This window comes from Chrysochloris asiatica, unplaced genomic scaffold (genome assembly GCF_000296735.1).
Source record: "Chrysochloris asiatica unplaced genomic scaffold, ChrAsi1.0 scaffold00366, whole genome shotgun sequence".
NCBI lineage: Eukaryota > Metazoa > Chordata > Mammalia > Afrosoricida > Chrysochloridae > Chrysochloris > Chrysochloris asiatica.
Genome location: NW_006408884.1, coordinates 1,641,800 through 1,663,294, shown reverse-complemented (window position 1 = coordinate 1,663,294; position 21,495 = coordinate 1,641,800). Strand labels below are relative to the sequence as shown.

At 36.6% G+C, this 21,495-nt stretch overlaps 1 protein-coding gene and 1 pseudogene across 1 annotated transcript in view; one reads left to right on the top strand and one right to left on the bottom strand.

Annotated features, from left to right (window-relative positions):
* Window positions 1-21,495, top strand: part of CDH12 (cadherin 12, type 2 (N-cadherin 2)) — an 868,078-nt gene that overhangs the window by 86,458 nt on the left and 760,125 nt on the right. The gene's annotated exons all lie outside the window — the stretch shown is intronic.
* On the bottom strand, window positions 14,756-15,105 carry LOC102831077 (annotated as a pseudogene).

Below are 21,495 nucleotides of genomic sequence, written 5' to 3'. Positions count from 1 at the left end.
GGTCCAGTGGTGAGGATTTTTGTTTTCTTGACATTGAGATGCAATCCATATCGAAGGCTGTGCTCTTTAATCTTCATAAGTAAATATACATATAAAATGTATCTGAAAGTTTCATAGTCCCGTGATAGATACATGGAGTGAATAATATCCAATCCTCCTAACATAATCTAGCATTAATTACTTTGTTGGTCAGTTGGCGTTGACCCTTGAAATTCAATGACAGAATCTTCACATGACAACTAAGTTCTTTGAACTTCATGTGGACTTTTGCAATATTTGCAAATGCTAGCTGCTTCCTCTGTTTCATGAATCTACCTATTCCCTTTGTGAAATTATAGTACTCATTGTTTAAGATGCAAAACACATATATTTTCCACTTCTCATACCTCTTGAGGAGGAGCTCTGGTAGCGTAGTGGTTACGAGTCGGGCTGCGAACCTTAAGGTCAGCGGTTCGAAACTACCAGCTGCACCGCGGGAGAAAGATGAGGCTTTCTACTCCCATAAAGATTTACACCCTTGGAAACCCTATACAGGGTCGCTATGGGTTGGAACCGACTCGATGGCACATAACAACAATACCTCTTGAAGTCCCTAAAGTCTAGAAATTTATTAGTGCTCAATTACAAGGTGAAATAACAAATTTCTTCCATCACTTAGGTATTTTGAACTTGTTTCTGATGCTGTTGTTTAACTCTGACGATTTTATTTTTAACTTGTTTCTAATGCTCTTGTTTAATTCTGTATCCCTGATGATTTTATTCCTGTGGGAATAGTAACAAATTGAAAAAAAACAAAAACAATTCTAATTAAAGCTTTTACAGCAAACAGGAGCTTTGTACCATAAACTATCCAATTTGTTTTTTTTCTTAATTAAACTTTCAGCAGAGTAACAATCTTCTGAAGTTAATTTATTGCATTTTAAAAAACTCAAATTTGAGATTTGTGTTAAAATAATTAACTTCTGAAACATTTAATTTAGAATTCCTGCAACTTTAAGATAAAGAGCAAAATATCATAGATTTTATTCAATTTCAATTAAATACTTTTAAGTCATTCGTAAAAGTGTTAAGTATTTCCTATTTTTAGTACATAATTGTTTTTTTCCTGGATAATTACAATTAACCTGCCTTCAAAGAATATTCTATTACGTTGCATAAACCCATATTTGATAACACAAATAAGCACATGAAAATCACCTTTCTTCTATTATCTTTGGCGAAGTACAAAACAAATAAATATAAACCAATTAGAAAGTGATGTCCAAGCCGGGAGAGGTGCATTCACTGAGTAAGATCAAATTCTTCTAGTTTGTATCAATAGATCTGATGTGCTACATTCATCATCACCACCCCTATTGCTGCCATTTATTGACTCATCACTTTAAGTCAGGACATTTTCTAAATCCTCGTTGGGACTTGATGAAAGCTACCCATTGGTGATTAGATGCCGTCATACCCATATGCACTTGTTCAAGTGCTTATACTCAGTGTGATAATTAACTTTCTGTGTCAAATTGCTTAGATTGTTATACCCAGACATTTAATCAAAAAGTAGTCTAGATGTTGCTGGGAAAGAACATTGAGAGCCAGTGTACTTTAAGTGAAAGCGATTATTCTCAATGACATAGATGGGCCTCATCCTATCAATTAACAAACCTTAAGAACAAAAACGAAGAATTGCAGGAGAGATTCTACCTTAAGACCAAAGCATCAACTTCTGCTTAAGTATGCAGTCTGCATCTTTGCCTATGGATTGTGGAAATGAAATAAGCCAATTTCTTAAAATCATCTTATAATGATTTATATATGTGTGTGTGTATTGTTGTTATTGTTAAGTGCCATCTAGTTGGTTCTGACTCATAGTGAACCCTATAGGGTGGTTTTCAAACCTGGTGGACTTGAAACACTAACCTTGTGATTAGTAGTCCAGTTCTTACTCTATAGCACCATACAATGACTTACTCTCTTTCTCTCCTTCCAAATCTCTTGCCATAGACAAGTGAGCACCTCCAGCTTTGCATGAATTTGTTGAAAAATTTCAATTTGTATTCCATCAATTCCTGGAGCCTTGTTTTTTGCCAATACCTTGTGCTGCCCAGATTTCTTTTAATATTGTAGGTTCTTGATCATGTGATGCTTCTTGAAATGAGAGAACATCAAACATTTTTGTTTTGTTTTTTGGTACAATGACTGTGTATTCACTCAACCTTGTTTTGATGTTTCATGCATGGTTAAATATTTTGCCCATGGTATACTCCATTATTGCAAGTTAAATCTTGATTTTTTTTTTTTTTTCTACAGTTGTTTTTCAGCTTAAGTAATTCTGAGCATGTTCTTTCCTTTTGGTTTTCCAACAGTAGGTCTTTGTACATTTGAATATAATCTTATCATACTGCCTTCCAAATTTTCTGTAGTGTAATGGTTATGAGTCAGGCTGCTAACCTCAAGGACAGCAGTTTGAAACTTTCAGTAATTCCATGGAATAAAGATGAGATTTTAAGCTCCTGTAAAGATTTACAGCCTCAGGAATCATATACTGGGTCGCTATGTGTCATAACTGACTCCACAGCGTATAACCAACCAAACAACCAACCATCTTTTACTTCATTATTTGTTCTAGTCACTTTTACTTCTCTATGTTCAAGAAGCAGTTTCAGAGTCTCTTCTGATATCCACTCTGGTCTTTTATTTCTTCTGTCTTTTAAATGACCTTTTTCTTTTTTCATATGTAATGTTATTGATGTCATTCCACAACTCTTCTGTCAGTAGTATCTAAAACATCAAATCTCCCCTTGAGATGATTTCTAAATTCAGGTGGAATGCACTCAAGTTCCTATTTTGGTCATATGGACTTGGTTTACTTTTCTTTCACTGCAGCCTGTACATGCTTATGAGCAATTGATAGTATGTTCCAGTTTGCCTCTGGCCTGAGTTTAGCTGATGATATCAAGTTTTTTCATCATCTATTCCCACAGATGTAGTCAACTTGATTCCTGTGTATTCAGTATGTTGAGGTCTATATGTTTAATTCCTGTTCATGTTGTTGGAAAAAGTAGTTGTTTTGAATAAGTCATTGGCTTACCAAATTCTATCATGCAGTCTACAGCATTGTTCTTATCATCAAGGTCATAATTTCCAACTATAAATCCTTCCTTTTTTTCCCCAACTATTCATTCCAACCACCAGACATTATCAGTGGGTCTTGATTCCATATTTGATCAATTTTAGACTGAAGAATTTGGTTGTTGTTGCTATTAGGTATCATCTAGTCAGTTCTGACTCATCACAAACATATTTAAAACAGAATGAAACACAACTAAGTCCAGCAACATCCCCACAATAATGATTAAGTTGAGTCCATTGCTGCAATAACTACGATAATCCATCATGTTGGGGATATTCTTTTTTTTTTTTCAATAACCATCCACATTATTAAGCAATATGTCCTTCTCCAAGAAATGGTCCCTCCTGATAATATGTTTGAAGTATGAGGGATGAAGTCTTGCCATTCTGACTTCTAAGGAGTATTCTTCCAACCCAGAGTTGTTTGTTTTTCTAGCATTCCATGGTGATTTTTATATTCTTCTCCAACACCATAACTCAAATGTATCAGTGCTTGTAAGGCCTTCCTTATTTATTGTTCAACATTCACATGCATATGATGCTATTGAAAATACAGATGGCTTGGGTAAGACCCACATTAGTCCCAAACTGACATCTTTGATCTTGAAAACTTTAAATAAATCTTAGGTAACAGATTGGCCTAATGAAAAATGTTGTTTGATTTTCTGACTGCTGCTTCCATTAATGTTGCTAGTGTATCCAAACAAAATGAAGTTTTTGGAAACACTGATCTTTTTCTTCATTTATCATAAAGTTATTTATTGGTCCAGGGGTGAGGATTTTTGGTTTCTTTACATTGAAGTGAAACCTATATTAAAGGCTGTGGCTTTGATTTTCATCAGTAAGTATTTTAAGTCCTCTTCACTTTCAGCAAGCAAGAGTGTAACATTTGCATATCCTTGATTGTTTATGAGTCTTCCTCCAATCCTGATGCCACAGTCTCCTTCGCATAATCCAGCTTCTAAATTATTTTCTCAGTGTGAAGACTAAATCCATTTAGTAAAAGAATACAACCCTGGTGCACACCTCTCCTGTTTTAGTCCTTTCAGTGTCTCCTTGTCATGAGCCACACAGTCAAAAGCTATTGCACAATCGATAAAGTACAAGTAAACATCTTTCTGAATTTTCTGATTTTAGCCAAGATCCATTTGATGTCAACAATGATATCACCCATTCTAAATTCTTATCTAAATCCAGCTTGAACTTCTGGCAGTTTCCTGTCAATATACTGATGCAGCTGTTTTTGAATTACATTTAGTAATATTTTACTTGAATGTGGTAGTAATGATATTTTATGATGATTTTTTGCATTCCATTGGTACATGTCTTTGGAATGGCAACAAATAAGGATCTCTTCCAATCAGTTGGCCAGGTACTTGTCATCCAAATTTCTTGGCATTGACAAGTAAGTACCACTAGTGCTCCATCAGTTTGTTGAACAATATCAGTTTGTATTCCATCAATTCCCAGATCCCTATTTTTTGTCAATGCCTTTAGTGCACCTTGGACTTCTTCCTTCAGTAATATTGGCTTGCGATCATACGTTATCTCTTGCAATGGTTGAATATCAATCCTTTGTGTTTGGTACAGTGACTCTATGTATTCCTTTTATCTTCTCTTGATGCTTTCTGCATCATACTCTAATTTGTCCAAAGAATCCTTTACTACTACAAATTCTTTTCTTCATTTATTTCAGCTTGAGAAATGCAGAATGTGCTTTTTGCTGCTTTTGGCTTTCTAACTCAATGTGTTGAACATTTCATTATAACATTGGACTTTGTGTTCTCAAGCTGCCCTTGGAAATGTTCTGTTAAGCACTTTTATTTCCTCATTTCTTCCATTTGCTTTAACATATTTACACTTGAGAGAAAGTTTGAGTCTCTTCTGACATCAGTTTTGGTCTTTTCCTTCTTTCTTGTCTATTTAATGACCTTTTTGCTTTCTTCCTGTCTGATGTTGTTGATGACATCCAACAACTCTTCTAGTCTTCCATCATTAGTGTATAATACATCAAATCTGTTCTTGCAATGATCTCTAAATAATGGTGAAATATGTTCAAGGTCAAATTTTGGCTTTATGTACTTGTTTTTTTTTTTAATTTTTTTCAGTTTTAGCCTGAACTTGCATACAAGCAATTGATTGTCTGTTCCACTGTCTGCCCCTGGCCTAGTTTTGGCTGAAGATATTGAGTTTTTCCACCATCTCCTTCCACCCACAGACATAGTCATGTTGATTTTTGTGTATTCTATCTCATGAGGTCTATGTGTTTCGGCATCTTTTATTTTGCTTTAAAAATGTATTTGTATGAAAATGTCATTTGTCTTTCAAAACTATATTGTGTGCTTTCCAGCATATTTTCTGTCGCCAGGGCCATATTTTCCAACTACTGATTCTTCTTTTTTCCCCCTAACATTTGCATTCCAATGCAATATATATCTTCCTTACATGTTTTATCAATGTCAGACTGACATAGTAGTAAGAATTCTTCTAATTTATCATCACTGGCTTTAATGGTTGTTGTGTAAATTTGAATAAACATGTTATTACTTGGTCTTTCTTGAAGGCATATGGATATTATCCCATTATGGACATGGTTATACTTCAAGAAAAATCTTGAAATGATCTTTTTGATGATGACTATGACGCCATTCCTCTTCAATTTGTCACTTCTGGTATAGTGAACCATTCAAAATTGCCAATAACAGTCCATTTCATCTCACTAATACCTCAGATATTGATCCTCATATGTGTCATTTCATTTGTGATGATTTCCAATTTTCCTAGGTTCTTACTTTGTACATTCCATGTTCTAATTATTAATTGATTTTTATAGCTGTTTCTCCTCATTTTGAGTTGTGCCCCATCTGCAAATGAATGTCCTGAAAGCTTTACTACATTTTCGTCATCACTGTCAACTCTACTTTGAGAAGGGAGCACTTCCCCAGTCATAGTTTTAGTGCCTTCCGACAACAGGGGCTCATCTTCTAAAATTATATTTGATGATATTCTGGTGCTATTCATAATCTTTCAATATTTAATATTCTACCTGAAAGTGTTCCATTGCTACTCATAAGGTTTCAGTAGGTAGACATATCCTCTTCTCCTTCCTCTTAGTTTGTCTTAGTCTGCAAGCCAAGCTGAAACTTTTCCACCATAGGTGTACCCTGCTGATATTTCAGATACTGTTTACATCACTTTCAGCATCATAGCAACAAACATTCCACCACAAACTTATAGAAGAAGTTGGTAGAACTCTTCAGCTCTATCACCACTGGCTTTAGTGTTTGGTGCATACATTTGAATAATAGTGGTAGTAATTGAACTTTCTTGTTGTTGTTAGTGTTAGTGCCCTGGAGCTGCTGGTGAGTTGGAACTACCAGTCTTGCAATTAGCAGCCCAGAGTTTATGTTAAGGTACCACACAAGGATCTTCCTTATAGGTGTATGGATTTTATTGTATCATAGACAGCACTGTATTTCAAGATAGATCTTGAAATGCTCTTTTTGACAATAAATATGATGTCATTCTTCTTCAGTTTGTTATATCTGGCATAGTAAACCACATGATTATCTGATTCAAAATGACCTATACCTGTCTTTTTTGGTTCACTAATGGAGTCCTGGTGTGGCACTGTGGGCTAATGTGTCAGACTGAAGTCATTTGAACTGCAAGTTTGGTAGTTCAGGCTCACCAGCTGCTTCTTGGAAACCCTATAGAGGGTTGCTATGGGTTGGAATAGACTTGACAGCACTTACCACCAACAACAAATGCCTAGAAAGCCATCTAAAGTAACATTTATTCGACCGTAATTTGAATGTTGAGCAGAAGTCAGCCAGAAAATTGGAAGGTGTTACGCTTCTGCTATTCAGACAGACATGGACAGTTAAAACTTCAGAGTTGATAGAAATCCATGCATGTTCAGGGTATGGTAAACAGTTTGATATTTTTGGAGAACCATACACAATAACCTCATATGGATGTGAAAGCTGGACAGTGAATAAGGAAGATCGTAGAAGAATGGATGCCTTTGAGTTGTGGTGTTGGAGGAGAATACTGAACGTGCCATGGGCTGCTGATAGAACCAATAGATGTATTTTGGAAGAAGTGCAACCAGAGTGCTTCTTGGAGGCCAAGATAGCTAGGCTTTGTCTCTCCTACTTTGGACACATTGTTCGGAGAGAAAAGTCGCTGGAGAAGGATGTCATGCTGGGTAAGGTGGAGGGTCAGAGAAAAAGAGGAAGACCCCCAACGAGATGGATCAGCCAGGTGACATCATTGATGGCGTCAAGTGTGGCAGTGGTAGTGAGGTTGGGCCAGGATCGGACATTGTTTCGTTCTGCTGTGCATGGGGACGCTATGAGTCGATTCGGACTCGATGGCACCTGTAAACAACAACAACATAATGATAAGACCTTTAAAAATGTACAAAAGTTCAGTCATCTTGTCATTTTCTCTCTTTATCCATCACTAGTGATGCATCATGGCTCTACAGGATAAGCACTGAACTACGAACCACAAGGTCATTGGTTCAAACCTGTCTGCTGTTCCATAAGAGAAAGGTTAGGTTTTGTACTCTTGCAATGATTTTTGACCTCAGAAACCCAAAACAGTCAGCACTTAACAAAAACTAGTGATGCTTGTAGTATCTAGATCTGTTTTTTATGAGTCCTGATGTGACACTATAGGATAAGAACTGTACTGTTAACTGAAAGTTTCACAGTTCAAATTCACCAGCTGCTTCTCAGAAACCCTATACAACTTTGCTATCAGTTGGAATTGACTCTATGGCACTTAACAACAACAATTTTTAAAATATAATTGGAGAGTAATATTTATTTTTGGCATAAGAGTAGACAAAGCTAAGTTTCCTATTGCTCACTACTATTTTGCTCTACCACATGCTGGTCAGTTTGCCATACTGTGGTGGTGTTGCTGTTGTCAAAGGACTTCCTTTTTCTGGGATCAATCATCAACACATATGGAAGTAGCAGTCAAGAAATTAAATGATGCATTTTATTAGGCAAATCTGCTGCACAAGGCCTCTTTTGTGTTCAAGACCAAAGATGTCAGTTTGAGGACTAAGACATTTTTGACCCATGGTATTTTCAATCACCTCATATGCATATGACATTTGGACAATGAATAAAGAAGACCATAGAAGAATGGGTGCATTTGAGTTATGGTGTTGGAGGTGAATATTTACAGTACCCATAGACCACTAAGAGAACAAATAAATCTGTTCTGGACAAAGTTCAGCCAGAATGCTCCTTAGAAGCCAAGATGGTCAAATTTTGTCTCTCATACTTCAGACAGTGTATCAGAAGGGACCAGTACCTGGAGAAGGATATCATGCTTGATAAAGTAGAGGGTCAGCAAAAAAGAGGAAACCCTAAACATGATAGATTGGCATAGTAGCGGCAGCAATGGGCTCAAATGTAGCGATGATTGTAAGGTTGGCACAGGACTGGGAATTGTTTTGTCCTGTTATACATACGTTCACTAGGAGTCAGTACCATCTTGAGAGCACCCAACAACAAGGATGGTGGAAATGATGCCACCAGTATTTCAGGTCCCAGCAGGGTCACCTGTAGTTTTCAGTTTCCAGTGGAGCTTCTGGACTAAAACAGATGAGGAAATAAGGCCTGGTGATCTGCTTCTAAAAGTGAGCCATTGAAATCCCTATAGATATCAATAGACAGTTGTCTGAGAAAATGCTGGAAGATAAACTTCTGAGGTCAGTATGCATTCAAAACACAGAAGATCTAACAGCAATCTTGAGAATACCAATATCCTAAAGATTATGCATGACTAAGGAATGTTTTGCTCTGTGGTCTATGCAATTATCACGAATCATAACCATTTTAACAGCAACTGATAACAAAAACAATTGTATTTTCTGCCTAATAATCTATCATGCTTTAAAAAGTGATAAGAGTTCTTAAGCTAAGAGACACAATCTTAGTTACAGTTTCCAGAGATAAGAGCATCTAAAGCAGCCCTCTATAGTTTGCGTGTCTCAGTAAATGCCTGTGTGATAGGTTGTTAGTACTAGACACTTTCTCATATTCTCATGAAGCAAAGGTGCTCTAGGAGGCCAGTCAGGATGGCTATGGTATAGTTGCTTATGTGGTTAATTTCCAAATTCAGATATAAAAACCAACTTTACATACTTTAAAGCTACCTACAGATCCAATATTAAAGTAACTCCAAATTAAAAGTAGTGGATTTTCTTTGACTAGTTGAAGGGTCAAAGAATTCATAGAATGTTCTCAGCTGATTCTGCATCCACTCATCATAGTACATAATTTAAGCATATAATTTGTACTGCCTTCCCCCAAGAAACATGCTTTTGAGGCATCATATTTTGCTTGTTGATAAATTTGGGAAATTCTCTATTTTTGTTTTTCCAGTATATTTTTATTGACAAAAGCTGTAATATTGACTGCTATGTTGACCAGTGCTTCTTGCTTTAAAGGTGACAGTCTTGGAAATTCTATGGAAGCTTTATTATGAACTATAGGGTCACTATTGTTTGCAATCGACTTGATTCCAACACCAACATATTGATCAGTAAAAATTTACCTTGGCAGAGTTTATAAAAATAAAAAGTGAAAAATTACATAAGAAATTCATGTAAAGGGGCTTCAAATAGTTCATGGGGAGAAATCCATGATCTCTTTGTTGATTTTTTTTTTTTTTCTTTCTACAAACTTTAAAAAAGCAAAACAAACCCAAAATTTTTATTGTGAATTTAGTGAAGATTTATAGGCAAGATAATCAGTTTTCCATTCAACAAATCACACACTTTGTTTCATCTCAGTGGTTGCAGTGCCTTCCCTGCAACAGCAGTGATCCTGCTTCTTCTGTATAATTTCTAGTCATAGTGACCCTACAGTTCATAATAAAACGGATCCATTCTACTTTCCCATCTCTTTCCAATGTGTGCCTTAGGTAAATGTTGCCTTTTTCATTTTGAATTATTGATTGTTCATGGTGAGCGTACGTTACGACTATTGTCACCCCTACGTACCTACCTACTGTTTGGCTGAAAGTTGGTCCACGGGGGTGAATTCCTTTCTATGCCTGAAGGGTTGTAGAAGTGCCCAGTCTCAGGTTCCTTGAGTCTCTTTCTGACCAGTAAGTAATTCTGGTCTTTTTTCTTTCTTCATAATTTTGAGTTTTGTTCCACGTTTTCTGTCACTCTATCCAGAACCTTCTTATGTTATCCCTTTTAGAGTAGTTGGTAGTGGTAGTCATGCATAGTCTAGTTCGTCTGGTTTCAGAGTCATGGAGAATGATGTTTACACATTCCATTAGTCCATTGGGCTAATTGATTTTAAACCTCCTCAGTTCTCATTAGTCTTTCCATGAACTTTTAAAGCCTCCTTGTATAAGTCTGATGCTTTCATTTAATGTGAGAAGTCAAGACTTTCTGCTACATTTATATAAAAGAGTATCAGTATCATCATCATCATATGGACCAGCAATAGAGGTTCAGAGACAAGCACAATATAGAATCCACACTGTTATTGTTAAGTGTCATCGAGTAGGTTCTGACTCATTACAACTTCAGATAAGGTTTTTGAGACTTTAAATCTTTGTGGGAGTAGAGACCCTCATCTCTTCCTGCAGAGTGCCTTGTAGGCTCAAACAGTTGATCTTGTAGCTTGCATTCCACTACTTATTGTAAAATAGAGTTTATTTGAGGAAAACGTATAAACTGAAAAGTAGCCGGGCTCATGTGGTCACTTTGTCTCTCAATAATACACAGATACTTGCTAAAATCAGGTACCATGGACAAGGATCACCACAGAATGAGCTCCAATATAAGAATCTCACTCCTGTAATGTTCTACAGATGTTTAAGGGTAGGGCAACTGTTACAAACTGTGATTGCTATTAGATTCTTGGCTGAGGAAGGAGCCGTATGTCTTAGTTCTCTAGTACTGCTATAACAGAAATACAGGTGGATGGTTTTAACAAACACAAGTTTATTTTCTCACAGTTTAGAAAGCTACAGTGTCAGCTCTAAGGGAAGCCTCCCTCTCTCTGTTGACTTTGAGGAATGTCTTTGTCTCTTTGAGTATCTGCTCCTAGGTGAAGTTCCTGTGGCTTGACATCTTTCTTCCCCCATCTCTGCCTGCTAGCTTGTCCCAATCCCTTTTATATCTCCAAAGAGGTTGACTCAAGATATAGCCTACATACATCCTGCATCTGTAACATAACAAAGACACCTGATTTCTGAATGGGATTATAACCACAGACATACATGTTAGGATTTGCAACGTTAATGAGGAGGCTTCAAAAGATTTGTGGAAAAAATGCCATTAAAGATACTGAAATTGTTCCATACAATTTTGGAAGCTCCTTGGTATTTTGGGGAGACATAATTCAGTCTCTAACACCATGTTAAAGGAGAAAATTTCTAAGCTGAGCCTCGGGCATCATGTTGTTCTTTCTTGATCAGGTTCAGGGGAGCGGAGCTAGTTTCTTGTTAAATCACTGATAGAGGGGAGGACATGGGCCTCTTGGGGCCTGGGTCTCTCCTCAGCCTGATTAGGCTCCTCTATGCCACCTTCATTTTCCCTTCCCATTGCAAATTAACCTACATAGATGTCACTCTTCCGGAGTGCCCCATCCACCCTAAAAATCATTAGCAACTATTGTCTCCCGTGAAACTTCCAATTCTCTCATTTTACTAATGTCATCTTTTTAATTCTAGTATTTAGGAAAATCCAAACCTAAGAAATAAGTAAATGACTGTATTCCTATTTGGTATTAAGTTATTCCAAATAGGTTAATAACACCTTCCCTTCGATCCCAAACTTCTGTGTACCTCCAGCATTTCAGAGATGAACTAAATAAAAATATGAAAAGTTCTCATGTTTTCCTATGGATTTTAAGCATATGGTTTCTGTACTTCTGACAATGGATAAGCTGTCCATTACTTTTCAAGAAGGAAAATTGGACTATATCTTTTCCAAATTAAGGTTTCTGCAGGTGATATGTAACAAAACCTTTACATCTGTTAAACCAGTTTTGGAGTCCTGGTGTGGCACTGTAGGATAAGCACTGGACCATTGGTGGTTGACACCTATAAGCCACTCCTCTGAAATCCTGTTACAGGGTTACTGTGAGTCAGAATCAACTCAAAGGCACTTAACAATAATAACAACAAACCAGTTTTGATCAGTCTTTTCTGCCTAAAAGGAAGAGTTGTTTTCTAGATAATTCACAAAACCAAGGCATTATTTCTTTATCTTAAAATAACTTAATGATTAAGAAACATGTGTTTTATACTAAATGATTAGGCATTTAATACATATTTTAACAATTATTTGGTTGAAAATTTCCATTTAACTTTAGGTAAGTAAATATAGAACATTAATAATAAGATTTACAGAGACAGACTAAGAATAATAAAGAGACTAGATCATTAAAGTGTTGAGATGTATCCCAGTCTCTTATTTCTAAAAAGAGCAAAATTACAATCATTACTAAAACAATTCTATAGATATTTAATTAAAAGCATCCTGCTTTGCAGAATTAATTATAATATGTATGAATGTTGGTAAGTGCCATCAGACCGGTTTCGACTCATAGCGATCTTATATTGGATTTCCGAAAAGCTGCTGGTGAGCCTGAACCGATGACCATGTGGTTCAAAATGACCTTGAAATCCAGCTCATTAACCCGTAGCACCACACCAGGACTCCATGCTATGTATATACATGGTTATTAGTCATTGGCACTTTACACAACATTGTAGCATAGTTGTTATGTGTGGGCTGCTAACCTTGAAACTACCAGCAGTTCTGTGGGAGAAAGCTGAGGCTTTCTGCTCCAATAAAACTTTACAGCCTCAGAAACTCTATACAGGGTGACTATGAGTTGGAACCAACTCACAGCACACCACCACCATTACCATCACCGTATATACATAGGAGTCCTGATTTAGCACTGTGGGCTAATGTGATGGACTGCAAAGTCAGTTCGAACCACAAGGTCGTCGGTTCAGGCTCACCAGCTGCACTTTGGAAAGCCTAAACAGGGTTGCTATGGGTTGGAACTGACTCAATAGCCCTTAGCAACAATGTATATGCATATATATAGATGTAGAGATAGAGAGAGCTTTGTATAAAGTATCAATGCCAAGTGGGAAGAATTCTGATTAATTACAAATTCACATTAATATAGATTCTTTTTATGTTTTTTTTTTTTTTTTAAGTGTACTTTGACTCAATCTTTACTTGTCCTCTAGACAAATGGTATTGACTAATTCCTGTGGTTCACTTAATAGAACAGGTAGAACTCCATGTATATTCATTATAGTCTGGATTAATGATCCCATTTTTTTTTTTTTTTTTTGCCTAGAGGTATGTCAGAACAGGTTTTCTAATTCATGAGTTACACTTGATTTTTCACTAAATTCTAGGCTTGATATTTTGATGAAAAATGAGACAGAACTTACTTACAGATTTGAAATGCTTTTGAGCCATGAGAGATCTTGAATCAATTATAGGAAAATAATTAGGCTATAACAATGTGTGCACAATATTTTAGACATACGATTCTGTTTCTTGCTTTGATGTGGATTCCCTATTAAATAAGATGCAATTTTAAACAACTTGAGTATTTACAAGGTATATGGTATTATCTCAGATACTGAAGGAAATGCAAAGAAAATAAAGGTAAAAATATTTACTTAGAATAATGGAAAAAGTGCAAAGCTTAAATTAAAATGGGCCCATTAATTTAGAATTTGTGATAGAAGTCATGTGTCATAGCTTTACTTTCATTGTGTTCATTTATAAAATGAGGATAATGTTACTGATCTCTCACATGTTCTGAAAAAATAATAAACATTGATATATGGTAGCGTAGTGGTTACAAATCGGGCTGCGAACCTTAAGGTCAGCAGTTCGAAACTACCAGCCGCTCCGTGGGAGAAAGATGAGGCTTTCTACTCCCGTAAAGACTGCATTGGTCAAATCTGCTGCACAGAAACTTTTTAAAGTATTGAAGAGCAGAGATGTCAGCTTGAGGACTAAGGTGCACATGACCCAAGCCATGGTATTTTCAATAACCTCATATGGATGCAAAAGCTGGACAGCGAATAAGGCAGATCGTAGAAGAACTGATGCCTTTGGATTGTGGTGTTGGAGGAGAATACTGAAAGTGTCATGAGCTGCCAAAAGAACCAATAGATCTGTTTTGGAAGAAGTGCAACCAGAGTGCTCCTTGGAGGCCAAGATGGCTAGGCTTCGTCTCTCCTACTTTGAATACCCTGTCCAGAGAGAACAGTCGCTGGAGAACGATGTCATGCTGGGTAAGGTGGAGGGTCAGAGAAAAAGAGGAAGACCCCCAACGAGATGGATCAGCCAGGTGACATCATTGATGGTAGTGAGGTTGGCCCAGGATTGGACATTGTTTCGTTCTGCTGTGCATGGGGTCGCTATGAGTCGGTTCTGACTCGATGGCACCTGATAACAACAACAAAAAAGATTTACACCCTCGGAAACCCTGTACAGGGTCGCTATGGGTTGGAACCCACGCGATGGCGCTCAACAACAACAACAACATATATTTTAAACAAGCTTTGGTCAGTTTTATTAAAGAAAAAAATGCATGATTTATTTTTGACCAGTTTGTTCTGTCATGCTTCTAATGATATCGGAATCACCTGGATCAATGGCAGCCAGTGTGCAGACTCTGTAGTATTTCCCGTACGCTGTGCCCAGTTCAATTTTATTGCCACGGTAGCGATGATGGACACCAGTTTGGCCAACATGGCGTAGTACTCAACTTCCGATTTCCTAAAGTATGGGCAGATTTTGGCGAGTATGACCAGCTTCGCTTTGCCTTGCAGGATCATCTTCAGAGTCTGCTTGTAACCCAGCACGTATTTCCCGCTTTTCAAAACAAGTTGGAGCTCCGAGTTGATCAACTACAGCCACTTTTTCGTCTTCTTTGCAGCCACCATCTTCCCGCCTTAGGTGTGGGACAGCCCCCCAACCAAGGCCAGCCACCAAGATGGCCGGGAAGGGAGAAAGGCTGAAATATATTTTTAAGCATTTTTTTGAATTATAAATAATGCTACCAGGATTTCAGTAAGGTAATTCAAAGAACTCTAGTTGGATTATTAGACATGTTTGTTACCATCCATTTTACGGTGCTGCCATTGTTTCAGAATTGAGTTGTGGTCATCAGGCTTTTGAATGGATGGTATTTAGAATTCAGTCACAAGGCCTTTCTTGTGAAGGACCCATGGGTGGTTATTAATCACCAGTCTTTATGTTAGCAGCTGAGTGCTTAACCATTTACTCAACATGTGGACTGCTGATTGGAGTATTAGCCCAGCAAAAAAGTGATTTTATGCTGGGTAAACGCAGCATAATATATGCATTTTACTTAAATGGAATGTTGCTTATTTATTTTACACACTCAACACTTTTATTTAATAGGAATCCTCCAAATTTATTTGAATGACATTTTTTTCTATAAAACACATATTAGTACTACATAAATGACTGTATCATGGAACATATTAAGGAAATGATACACTATATACATGCTACTTTTGTATATCTTGTGAAAATATAGAAAAAATAATAAAATTATATAAATATAGCATACAACAGACTCTCAGAATAATTAGTGATACAAATGATAGTGTGCTATTTGTCTAAAGAAATATTAAATAGTATTGAAAATATCAAATTATGCTTCAAAAGATTTGAGATGACAATTTTATACAAAGATTAGTACACTTTGAGGTCTCTAGGTTTCATTAATACATATTTATATGGGATACACACCCAAAGCTCATACACAACACACATAGCACCCAAATTTTGTAAGTAAATCTTAATAAACAAAAATGTTGGTTGGTTGGTTATGTGCCGTGGAGTCGGAACCGACTCATAGCAACCCTATACGGGGTGTCCGAGGCTGTCAATCTTTACGGGAGCGGAACGCCTCATCTTTCTCCCGCGGAACAGCTGATAGTTTCGAACTGCTGACTTCAAGGTTCGGAGCCCGATTTGTAACCACTACGAAACCAGAAATGCAAAAAAGCACAGCCTAGAGATAGATAAACCAGTTAGGTGGAGTTTGTTTGGGGGACGTATTGAATTCTATAGACTGAGTGTTCATACACAACACATAGAAATAATTTCATCTGATATTGATTCTTGGGTAATTCCTCATTTGAATTTGAAGAAAAATGGGTTATGAGTAATTCTCAGTGTCATAGAATTAGGAAAAAAAATAACAAAACTGTTCAATGAATGAATCTATTGGACTAGAAATTTATCTCACTTTGCTATGCATAACTTGTTAAGATATGATTAAAATTAATAGCACCTAAACATGTTCGTTCTCACCTTAGGAATACTGAAGAGAAGGATCCTTCTCTTCAGTGTGTGTCGGGTAAACACTGGATTGCTAACCACAAGGTCATCTGTTCAAACTCACCAGCTGCTCCTTGGAAACCTTATATAGGGTCACTGTGAGTCACAATTGACTCAGTGACACTTGATAACAACATTAAAGATGAGAGAAAAAAAGAGGACACACATTAAAATAAAAGAATAAGCACAGAATTTATATATTGTCTCCTTAATAAACATCCTCCTTCCTTGGTAAATGATAGTTTATTATATTCCGGAAAACACATTTGTTTGTGAATCCTTTGATTTCAAGGAAGGGTAGCCTAATCAAAAGAGTACAATGTTGATTAATCTAGCTAATTATGAAAATTCAGTTCTTACTTGCAGAGGACCAGGCAGTATTCTGTACTGTTGTGCATAAGGTTGCTGTGAGTCAGTAAATAGTGAAGATTCAGTTCCTGTTTTACTTGTAGATAACAGTGTGTGTTGTTTATCTGGAGTCAGTAGCACCATCTAGCCAAAAGAAGAGGGTCTAGGTGACATGTTTAAGAGCATAGAGAAGAAATATGGAATGAATCAATGTAATTTGATAATAATGTTGAATTAATTATCATAGAATCACCTTACCTCTGGGTGTCTTGTCTGAACAGTTGATAGCTCATTTTTTTTTTTTTTTTTTTTGGTTTAAAACACCCTGTGTGAGAATTTTATGTATTTGCAACCTCAGTATTCACAACTGATACAAAATTAAGAAAGACCTGTTTCTTTCCTAGATGCTACAAAATATTTGTTTATTTTTTACTCTGGATCTTTAAATTTGGGACTTTATAATCCAAGATTACACTTACCTTAAAATATCTTACCGAAAGAATAGGAAGTGAAGGCAGACTGACTGTACATAGAAAAGGAAATTCTTGCTGAAATTCATTCTATCATTCTAATTTCTTGATACCTAAGTTCTTAAGAGTTTTCCCATCGTGATTTTTTCAGAACTGGTTGCTTGTCAATGTGCTAGATGGTATATAACCAATTATCTCCACTTTGTTAGGCAAAAATGTTGCTATAATGTAAAACATGAAGTGTAACAGAGTGGATAGTATGGGCGGTTTTGCAAGGTGCCTGAGCTGACTTTAGCACTTACTGTGTGGCTTTGGATAAATTGTTTCAAGTTTCAGTATCTCAGGTTCTTCATGTTAAACATGAAAGGAAAAGCATTTCTCTTACAGTAAAAATGTGAAGATAAATTGTTTATAAAGATGCCGGACAGATAAAGAACATTACTAAATATGCAACTAAAATAGTCAGTGTAGAATGTGCTCCTTTGTTTAGTTCACTCAGAAGATTAAACTGTATTCCTAAAAATATGTTTTCAAATCAATACATATCACACTCATGGAAGAGTTATTGATACTGCTTTGAAGCAATAGCTTCTAAAAACAAAACTTAAAAGTTTTATAGGTTAGTCATTCTAAGTAGCTAGAAGTATTTACCAGATATTACCCAATTAAATAATGTTGTTGTTGTTGTTAAGTGCCATCAAGTCAGTTCCGACCCATAGCGACCGTGTATAGGGTTTCTGAGGAGCAGCTGGTGAACTTGAACCGTCTACTTTGCAGTTCAAACGGCTTCACAGTCTGGTGCATTAGCCCACAGTGCCACACCAGGACTAAATCTGTATTATTTTATTAATTATTTTACATATGTAGAATTAAATAATACAGATCCCTATATGGTAGGTCAGAATTATAATCTCGATGTTAGATTTAAATATGCTGATGTACAGAACCAGTGAGCTTCTAGTTAAAACCGAATGACTAGCTCTGCGTGGAGCCAAGATTAGGAGTCAAAGGCTGCCACCCGGTCAGGGACACACAGGTAGATTACATTGCTTATTGTAGTAAATATTATTAAATTGTTGCTTTCCAAATAACTTGTAAGAATCTAATTTTGGCTTTTAAAATTGGCACAAAAAAAAATGATTCTGGATCTCTGACAGTGTTTATTTTTCAGCATGGATCCATGGACATTCTACTCAGAGATTATCACGAGTTCTAACAATTTAATCTGCTATTTAATTAAAAATTTCATTAACAATGCTACTGACAAAATAAGTAAAATAAGATAAATGTTAATTTAATTGTTTAAATGAAAGTTATAGAAAATATCTTAATATTAAGATTACAAAGAAAGTGCAACAAGTTGGCAGATTTAGTGAATAAGGCATTCCACCATGAGTGGGCAAATTAGTTAACATGAACCTAGACAGTGTCCTTCAACACAGATAAGTCAGTCCACAATTGAACTGGAAAAAATGATGATTTGGTGGAAAAAAAAAATATATGAAAGTTTTGTGTGTATATATATATATGTATATACATCAGGACTCATATATATACATACACATATACACACACACACACAAATATGTGTGTGTGTGTGTGTGTGTGTGTGTATGTATATATATGAGTCCTGATGTGGTGTTGTAAGATAAGCACTAGACCACAATGTTGGTTTGAACCACAAGATTAGTGGTTCAAATCCACCAGCTGCTCCTCAAAAACCATATACAGGGTCACTATGATATATATTTTATGTGGTTGTTGTGAAGCAGTGCCAAGTTGGTTTCTACTCACAGAGACCCTGTATTGGGTTTCTGAGAAGCAACTGGTGAATTAGAACCTCTGACTTTGAGTTTCAAACAAACCTTGTGGTCTAGTGTTTATCCCACATTACCACAAGAGGACTCCATGTGGGTATGTGTATATATATCTAATATACATATAGTTATCAAATATATTTATGTTGTTGTTGTTGTTGTTGTTATGTGCCATGGTGTCGGTTCCAACTCATAGCGACCCTGTACAGGATTTCCGAGGCTGTAAATCTTTACAGAAGCAGAAAGCTCATCTTTCTCCCGCAGAACAGCTGGTAGTTTCGAACTGCTGACCCTGAGATTAGCAGCCCAATTCATAACCACTACGCTACCAGAGCTCCTATATATGGTTATAAAATATATAGAGCTCTGGTAGCATAGTGATTACAAATCTGTATGTGAACCACAAGGTCAGCAGTTTGAAACTACCAGCTGTTCCTCAGGAGAAAGATGAGGCTTTCTGCTCCCATAATGGGAAACCCTGTACAGGGTCGCTATGAGTCAGAACCGAATCCATGGCACATAACCACCACCAACCATATGTGTGTGTGTGTGTATATATATATTAGGAAATATACATGTAGGTATTTGTTATTCTTGTTAGGTGCCATCAAGTTGGTACTGACTCATAGCAACCCTGTGCACAACAGAATGAAACAGTGCTCAGACCTGAGCCAAGTGCACAATTGTTGCCACGCTTGAGCCCATTGATGCTGCTACATTGCCAATCCATCACGCTGGGGGTCTTCCTCTTTTTCTCTGACCCTCCACCTTAACAAACTTGATATGTCTGAAGTATGAGAGACAAAGTTTGGCCATCCTGGCCTCCAAGGAGCACTCTGGATGCACTTTTTCCAACACAAATCTGTTGGTTCTTTTGGCAGCCCATGGCACTTTCAATGTCTTCCTCCAACACCATACCTCCAAAGCATCAATACTATGATCTTCCTTATTCACTGTCCAGCTTTCACATGCATATGAGATTATTGAAAATACCATGGATTGGATTAGGCGCATCTTAGTCCTTAAACTGACATCTTTGCTCTTTAACACTTTAAAAAAAGGTCTTGTGCAACAGATTTGCCTAATGCAATATGTCATTTGATTTCTTAACTGATGCTTCTATGAGTGTTGAGAGTTGATCCAAGAAGAATGAAGTCCTTGACAACTTCAATCTTTCTCCATTGATACGATTGTTGTTTATTGGCCTGGTGGTTAGGATTTTTGTATTCTTTACTTTGAGATGCAACCCATACCAAAGGCTGTGGTCTTTCAGCTTCATCAGTAAATATTTGAAGTCCTCTTCACTTTCAGCAAGCAAGGTTGTATCATCTGCATATCACAGGTTGTTAATGAGTCTTCTTCCAATCCTTATGACATGGTTTTCTTCATATAACCTAGCAATTTGGATAATTTGCTCAGCATACACGTTGAATAAGTATGGTGAAAGAATACAACCCTGTCGCACACCTTTTTATTTTTTAAACCATTCAGTGTCCCCTTGCACTGTTCAAACAACTCTTGGTCCAGGTGCAGATTCCTCATGAGAAAAATTAAGTGTTCCGTAATACTCATATTTTGCAATGTTGTCCATTGCTTGTCATGATTCACACAGTTGAAAGCCTTTGCCTGGTCAATAAAGCACAGGTAAATATATTTCTGGTATTCTCTGCTTTCAACCAAGATCCAAGTTTCAATGTCTTTTCTGACATCCATTTTGATCTTTTCCTTCTTTCTTGTCTTTTTAATGACCTTTTGCTTTCTTCTTGTGTAACGTTCTTGATGTCATCCCACAGCTCTTCTGGTCTTCTGTCTGTAGTGTTTAATGCATCAAATGTGTTCTTCAGATGATCTCTAAATTCAAGTGGGATATATTCAAGGTCATATTTTGGCTCTTGAGGTCTTGTTTTCATTTTCTTCAGCTTCAGTTTGAATTTACATAAGAACAATTGATGGTCTGTTGCACAGTCTGCCTCTGGCCTTGTTTTTACATTTTCTGTTTCCGCAGATGTAGTCAATTTAATTTATGTGTATTCCATCTGGTGAGGTTCATGTGTATAATCATCTATTTTGCTGTCTAAAGAAGGTATTTGAAATGAACGAATCATTGATTTTGCAAAATTCTATCATACGGTCTCCAGCATCATGTCTATCACCAAGGCCATGTTTTCCAACTACTGATCCTTCCTCTTTGTCTCCAACCTTTGCATTCCAATCACCAGTAATGATCAATACATCTTGATTGAATGTTGATCAATTTCAAATTGAAGAAGTTTGAATTGAAAAAATAGAATTCTTCTATTTTTTCCTCACTGGCTTTTGTGGTTGA